This window comes from Silene latifolia, chromosome Y (assembly GCF_048544455.1).
Source record: "Silene latifolia isolate original U9 population chromosome Y, ASM4854445v1, whole genome shotgun sequence".
Lineage (NCBI taxonomy): Eukaryota > Viridiplantae > Streptophyta > Magnoliopsida > Caryophyllales > Caryophyllaceae > Silene > Silene latifolia.
The window spans coordinates 283,934,094-283,939,450 of NC_133538.1; the positions used below are offsets into that span (position 1 = coordinate 283,934,094).

Sequence of the window (5,357 nt, forward strand, 5' to 3'; positions counted from 1 at the left end):
ACGAGTCCATAAATAGCTTTTCTTCACGTTTTTCTTGTATTATTAATGAGCTAAAAAGTATAGGAAGGAATTTCGAGTCCGAGGACATCATTCGGAAAATTCTTCGTAGTCTCACCTCTAAGTGGCAACCCAAAGTTACCGCTATAGAGGAAGCCAAAGATTTGTCAACCCTATCTCCTCATGAACTAATGGGATCACTAATGGCTCACGAGTTCAATCTCGACAAGCATTCTAATGAGTCTTCAAAGGGAAGGATTCTCGCTCTCACGTCCTATCCAAGCGATGTAGAAGACGAGGAGGAAGACGAGTTTTCTATGTTCTCAAGGAATCTAGTTGGGTTGGTCAATGGTCAAGGAAATAGAAAGTTCAATAATAATTACTCGAAAAAACGTTTTCCTAATAAACGACGTAGTTCCACTGTGGGATGCTTTAAGTGTGGTGATAAAACTCACCAAATTAAAGAATGTCCCAAGTGGGATGAAATCAAATCAAAGGAAAAACGAGATAAAGTTAAAAAAGACTACAAACATAGAGTCATGAACGCAATTTGGGGAATGTCCGACTCCCAGGAAGATGAGGAACTCATCGAGAAGCAACTAGAGGCTAAAATGTGTCTTACAAGTCATCTCAAGGACAAAGTCTAAAAAACTTCTAAAATTGAACATCTTATATGTCTCATGGCTCACCCCGATGATTCCGACTCGGACTCCGACAATGAGGTAAAACATCTAAAAGCCAAGGTTAGATCTTACTCCAAAGAAAAGGTATGTAAGCTTCTCGATAAACTCTTTGATAAGTGTCGTTCACAAAATGATAAGCTTGATGTCATACAAGATGAAATTGAAGAAATTACACAAGAAAAATTTAACCTCAAAAATGAACTAAAAGCAACAGATAGTGTCACTGTCACCTCTGAAGCATATGTTGAAGTAAAAGGAGTCAACAAATTGAACAAACAATTGTCCAAAGAACTAGAGTGTCTTAAGATGATCCCCACAGATGTCTCTGACCTTGAAAATTTTAAAACCACCTTGGTGATGCAAGTTTCCTTGCTAACCAAGGAACGTGATGGCCTTTTGAAGGACAAAGATACTCTCAAAGATGAGTTGGATAACCAAGCCTCTTACATACCGAGTATGGCATGACACTTACACTTGCTCCAAGATCACATAATGTCTTGTTGATTATAGTGTTGCTAACGGTACATGGGATAGAAAAACTTCCCGGATCTTTGAGCTTCGGAGGGGAACTCCCTTGAAGAATAGCACTACTCACTTTGGTAAAGGCAATAGTCTCCAACTTTCGGATGGATTTCTTCTTGGTAAGAATATCCTTCATGTACTTTGCATAAGCCGGAACATGCTGATTGATCAATTCCGTGAATGGGATTAAGACTTCTAAGTTTTTCACAATTTCAATAAACTTTCCAAGTTGCGCATCAAGCTTAGGCTTAGCTTGGTGACTTGGGAATGGAAGTCTAATCACAATAGGCTCCTTATCAACATTCTTAGCCTTTTCTTCATTTCTCTCCTTTGAAAGTTCATTGGTAGTAGGCTCTACTACCTTAGAGTTCTCCACAACTCTTTGCTTGCTACTATCTTCCACAATATCTTCATCAATTGGCCTCTTCGGTCCCTCATATCTTTTACTACTCCTCAAATGGATGGCACTAACCGTTTCATGTCTTGTGGGGGGGGGGGGGGGTTACCTTGAGGAGATAATTGCCCCTTTTGTCTTTGGGAGTTAGAAGATGCTAGTTGAGTTATTTGAGTCTCTAACATTTTGGTGTGGGCAAGTATATTGTTGATGGTGGTTTCTTTAACTTGGCTATCTTTTTGCATTTGGGTGAAGAATTCTTGTTTGTTCTTTTGCATTTGGAGGACCGCTTTTTGAACATCAAAGTTTTGGTCATTGGATTGGTTGTAGGAAGGTTGATTTTGATATACTTGGCTTTGGTTGAAAAAGGGTCTTTGAGTTTGATTTCTCATTAGAGGTGGGGTGTATGTTGGTTGAGGATTTTGAACATTTTGGCTCTTGTATGAGAGATTTGGATGGAATTTGGTACATTATAGTAGTTGGAAGAAGGGGTGTCATTCTGGTATGCTTGGAAAGCATTCACTTGTTCATTTGTTCCTCTATATTCATTTTGATCATGTCCCAAGATTCCACAACTTTTACATAGTCCATTTGGGATTAAGGATGATGCCATCATAGCATTGACATGTTGTTTGGGTGATTTGGAAGCTTCATCAAGCTTAGCCATAGCCTTCCCAAACTTCAAGTTGATGGTGTCGATATGAGCACTTAGTTGAGCACCCAATTGTGTGATGGAATCTACCTCATGCTTTCCTCCACTAGTGGCCTTTCGAGGCCTACTATATTGGGAATTATGAACCGTCATCTCTTCGATTTTGGCCCATGTTTGGTTGTCATCAATTTCGGTGAACCTCCCATTGGATCCTATATTAAGCACATTGCGTGAGTCTTCATATAAGCCGTTCCAAAACTGTTGAACAAGGAACCACTCACCAAGTCCATGGTGTGGACAAGAGCGACAAGTGTCCTTGAATCTCTCTCATGCTTCATATAATGAGTCTTCATCCCTTTGTTTGAACCCGGTGATTTGGGCTCTCAACATGTTAGTCTTCTCCGGAGGATAGAATTTCTTGTAGGAGGCAAGTGCTAACTTCTTCCATGAATTAATATCACATCAATTGAACAACGGCGCCATTTTTGGTTCGATGATATTTTATGCACGTCGTTAAAGCTATCAACCAAAACAATATTTCTAACTCTACAAACTACTCTTTAGTGGAGTAGTAAGTAAATGTCGGATCCCAAGGGACGGATATTGATTTAGGATTTCAATTGCAAGTAGCTATGTCTTAGGGTGTCACAAATTTGGGTTGAGATGAGATGTAATCTAAACTAATCAACAAGATGAATGTAAATTAAGAAAACAAAGTAAAGTAATTAAAGGGGTTTTGTAAATAATTGATTAAGGGCACTAGGGTGTCATGGGTTCATAAGGGAATCATGGAAATAGATCATACAAACATGTTCTCAAATAGATGCAAGCAACTTATTGTTGTGATGGAATCGAGTTAGTGTATATCTATAGACACCTCAAAATGTCTACCTAGCCTTACGAGTACCCGATGATGAGGCTAAAATTAAATGACTAAATGAAAATTGATAATGTTACAATTAAATGGCTCTTTACACTTATTTCTCCATAAATTACTCAAAATGATACAAAACCACCATTTAGCCCTTTATTCCTATTTAACCCACTTTAATATATTAACGGCACAAAACATAAATAATAAATGACTTAAAGTAATATCTAATTAAAAATGGGCCAACACCCATATTTACCTCACCATATTCCATTCGATCCAACAGCCCGTCTAATTACCTATTAGCCAATTCAAATATCACACCTAAGACCCAAAAGAGCCGTGCGGACGAAAGTATATGGACTAGTGGTCACGTAATTTCCCCACTCACCAAAGATCCATATATGAAAACCATTAATAAAAGTCAATTGGGAGTGGAATAAAATATCTTGTATTGTTGTATAGCTAACGTAAACCGTAAGGAAGGATTGGTAAGCATGAGACTCTTGCTTTCTTGTCCTCGTATGAATACGTACAAATTCTTGAATAGCCCAAATTTATCTTGTTAAGAATACATGTGACGGTAAACTTCTCATCTTATTACAATAAATACTCCCGCATATCCACGGGAAGAAGGGGGACAATAGTAGCGGGAGACAAGTGAGATATCATCAGGGAGATTCACAAAGACAATAATATTCCCCGCACACACAAATCACGAAATCAGATTCAAAAACCCTACTCTTATTACCGTCTCAAATATACAATCACAGTTTCAAATCAAACCACACACAAATAAATTGTCCCAATTTTCCATATAAGCGCATAAGAGCCAATAATTAACGACAAAGTCGGTTTTTATTCATAGTCAACATCCACATAGGCCTGAGGGTACCGACATCAAATAAGTTTTCTTTACTTTTTCTATTTCGTTGTTTTATTTATTTTATTTATTTATTTATCGTATATTTGTATACTCCCTCCATACCACACCAATGGTAACATTGACTTTTTCACACTTGTCGAGACACGTTTTACAACGTGAATATCTTTAGTTACACATTATTAAAAATTATAAAAATTTGATATTCTTATAGCATTCATGACGATAAATCAAACAAGATCTCACATGAATATATTTTGTCTTATAGATTAAGAATAATATCGAAGATTCCCTACGACCATGAATAGTGTCAAAATTCTCAATGTTACCATTGGTGTGGTATGGAGGGAGTATAATCTAACTAGTTAACTTGTCCTTGTACATAATTTGTACCGTTTTTCTTATTCTTTTGTTATTTCCGTCAAATATATAATATTACAAATAAATAGTAGAGGCGTCAGTTTGATGGGCGGTCCGGGTGCCTAACACCTTCCCTGACCGTACCTTTACCCCCGAATCCGCAATCTATGGGTTCAAACCGGAGTGACGGATCAGTCCACATTTCAGGGATTAAAAGGGGCCTTTTCTGTTAACTTTATTTTTGTATGTTTTTGTATAAAACCTACTGGCGACTCCATACTTATTGACTTATTTCCAAAGAGGGAGATTTTTTCAGGGATCTCACAGTGGCGACTCCGCTGGAGACTTAATAAGAGGGTAAGACTTGAAATTTAATTGTAATGATATATGTTTGACATTGTTTGTTTCCCAGCTCGAGCACCGCCAACGCATTGATTAAGATGAAATAGTGATTGCATGGTTGATCAAATATTGGACGTAATATGCTGGCACGAAGAATTTGATAAACTAAAAAGAATTATACGTACATCTTCTAACTCTCGCATGCATGCAATGTTCTCGCATCCACTTTTCTAATTAGTTATTATTATTTTTTTTCTTTTTTTTTCTCTTTCTGTTGTTATTTCGTATATTAATATGGTATTTTTTATTGTACTTCATATTTTGTATATTTGTATATTATTCAAGACAAAAAAGGCATAGGCTTTCCGTAAGTCAATATTATGCCATCTAAGCAACCCTAATTCACCATCAGTAAAGTACACTGTATACTTAGAAGGTCCATTCGACCGACTAGGCCTTACACGTATTTTCCACCTCACGACGTCGCGTTTTGGCAACTCGTCTGGTCCATATGACTGGGGGAGCACAAAAGCGAGAGATACCCTCGGGAATTTTAATGTTCTGAGTACCCAATTTCTAGCCCGTAAACCAAACCATAGTTTCAAACTTAATTCTTACTATTTGTAATTGTGTTTTGAGGTCTCATTATTTAA

At 37.3% G+C, this 5,357-nt stretch overlaps 1 non-coding gene across 1 annotated transcript; it reads left to right on the forward strand.

Annotated features, from left to right (window-relative positions):
• The first annotated feature begins 2,531 nt into the window (after positions 1-2,531).
• On the forward strand, positions 2,532-2,638 carry LOC141635842 (small nucleolar RNA R71). Its single transcript, XR_012540500.1, has one exon. It is a non-coding gene; the product is annotated as a small nucleolar RNA R71 (small nucleolar RNA).
• Positions 2,639-5,357: the final 2,719 nt, after the last annotated feature.